Raw genomic sequence first — 2,500 nt, forward strand, 5'->3', positions numbered from 1 at the left:
ACTGTTGTTTTCTCTTTAAGAATGTACAAATGTCTGGTCTTTACTGTAAAAAAAAAAAAAGATGCTTTGATCTTCTGTGATCTGTGTTTTTGAGGGACTTGTGTTCTTAAGTGTCATTTCTAACAATTAAATTGCTCATTTTCCAGTGGGGAGTCATTGCTGAGTTTTCTGATGTCTAGACGGTCACCTTTTTTTTCTAACTCATCTGGTTACCATACATCATGTTTGCTCAAGAACATTATTTCTCCTTCACCCTCTCCCTTGGAAACGTACACACACACACACACACACACACTTACTTTTACTTTAAAGATGCTCTTGTCCATCCCACACCCCCTCCTCTCTCATAAGTCACTGAGACAAACGTGAGTCACCATCAGTCTTACTGCGGCTGGGGGTCTCCCCCCTTCCGGACGTTTATACAGACCACACACATCCAACCAACCCAGTACTGACCACACAAACACACACCCACTTAATTTGTCCCATACTGGTATGACCACACACCCATTTGGCCTCATTGTCCATCAGGCAAACACATCTGAATATACACTCTCTCTTTGTTGTCAACCACACACACACACACACACACACACACACACACACACACACACACCCGAGACCATTCAAACCCGACATCACATAAACAGAAACTACTTTGGCGAGTGTCTGCTGCACCCCACCGCTGTTCCAGAATACTCTGGAATGCCACTGCAGACCATGTGCAAGGCACGTCGGTCTGAGCAGCTCGGGTTCCCGTGACCTCCTCTCTCCTGCCAGATGGGGTCGAGTAAACACAAACAAGTTGGATGGCTGAGGAGGTGAGAGGGTCCATGGTGGAGGCGCGAGACCTGCCATACCGCCTCCCCCCCATACAGGCCTGGACACTCCATTTCTCACCAATACAGCCAGATGAGACAGCTGCACTCGAGTGAGTTGGCCGTGAGGTTTACCTGACAAACGACTTGACTGGTGCCTTAACGTAGTGTGAATGAGCATGTCAGTGTGTGTGTGTGTGTGTGTGTACCTAATTATATCGGTCAATTTCTCTGGAAAAATCACTGCTTAATGTCTTTCAAATAAAACATCACTCGATCACAACTGCACAAATGCATTAAGTATACTGAAGTCAGAATGAAGAGAATTACGCAGATAAATAAGCTCCGTCAGCCCAGTAAATGTGTATCTGAACAGAGGCCTCAAATCCCCTATAGTTAAGGACGGATCCTGCGGTTTCCTTTCACTCCTGAACACTGCAACGGTACTAAACGGGGCCGAATTTAAATTGGCCAAACGTGTTCTGATCATTTGGGGGATTTTCTTTGGAATGAAACATGATTTAATGTCCATATTATGGACTGTGTTATTTCTTAAATGAGTTTTTGATTGAGTTGAACCAAAAATGAGGCCCACCTGCTTCCTCTCATATTTGTTCATTTATACGCTTGCACGCACACAGACACACACATGCACGTAGGAACGCACGCAGGCAGGGACACAGTCCTTGTGTATCAAATGCTTTATATTTATTCAAAATGACCCAAAATATTTTCAAAAGATGTTGGCAATCAGTACAACAATGGAGTACAAATTCTACAGAGACAGCTTTGTACAGAATAAATATCAGAAGAGAGACCCATTTTGCATAGTACTCATTAACAAAACACGAATTAAACCTCAAGACCTTCAGGACATAACTTCCTGAAAGCGTACCACAAAAAAAAAATTAATAATAAAATAAAATAAATTCGCCCCCCCCCCACAAATCTTCAGAGTTCAGAAGATGCTCCAATGGAAAGCAGGCCGAAACACCGGCAGGGCGGAAAGAGAGAGAGAGAGAGCAGCCAGCGGGCGTGACCTTTCAGAGTTGCCGCAGCAGCGAGGTGCTCCTGAGGGCGGTCCCTGTGAGGGCCGCCTCCCACCTGCCGCAAAGAGAGAGAAAGCAGGCGTCTTCCCCAGCTATTCAGCTCGCCTGCCTTTTAACTTGTTTGTCTTCCTGAGTTTGAACAGCACATTAGTTACAAGAAAGCCTCGCTTGGCAGGTGGTTAAACACCCCCAGCTGGAGAAAGCACCAACTCCTGCATTCTTACATGGGGTGGCGGGGGCTGCATTCTGCAGATAAGGGGGTTTGGGGGGGGTGTGTGTGTCTGTGGCATGTCCTGTCTAAGGCCACGTTTTCTCCAGCCGTGGACCGGGAGCGTAAAGGCAACTGAGCGTTGGGTTACAGCAGAGAGCTAGCACACACAGCAATGAGTGTCGCCCTCCCTCACCCCCTCACATTATAACCCCCCACGCCACACAGAAGGGACCTTTGTTGAAAGCGATCCTCCCGCTGACCAGAGAGCCGTTTAATTAACCTCCTCCACCCTCGCCAGCTTTCTCAGGGGGTCAGAAAAGAAAGACATTATCCCTCATTCCAGAATACCACCCACACACACACACCCACACACACACACACACACACACACACACACACACACACACACAATCAGTTGGGTT

The 2,500-nt window shown here is 46.9% G+C and overlaps 2 protein-coding genes across 8 annotated transcripts in view; one reads left to right on the forward strand and one right to left on the reverse strand.

Moving 5' to 3' along the window:
• tnfsf10l (TNF superfamily member 10, like) overlaps positions 1-145 on the forward strand; it is a 17,875-nt gene extending 17,730 nt beyond the window's left edge. Inside the window, exon 5 of the mRNA XM_027026463.3 lies at positions 1-145. This exon is cut by the window's left edge and continues 3,077 nt beyond it. The gene's annotated coding sequence lies outside the window, so the exon portion shown is untranslated.
• Positions 146-1,504: 1,359 nt separating this feature from the next.
• clcn5b (chloride channel, voltage-sensitive 5b) overlaps positions 1,505-2,500 on the reverse strand; it is a 15,662-nt gene continuing 14,666 nt past the window's right edge. For all 7 annotated transcript variants that reach the window (XM_035520050.2, XM_081694721.1, XM_081694718.1 and 4 more), the window contains one exon: positions 1,505-2,500. This exon is cut by the window's right edge and continues 2,086 nt beyond it. The gene's annotated coding sequence lies outside the window, so the exon portion shown is untranslated.

Source organism: Electrophorus electricus, chromosome 13 (genome assembly GCF_041902795.1).
Source record: "Electrophorus electricus isolate QZ-2024a chromosome 13, ASM4190279v1, whole genome shotgun sequence".
NCBI lineage: Eukaryota > Metazoa > Chordata > Actinopteri > Gymnotiformes > Gymnotidae > Electrophorus > Electrophorus electricus.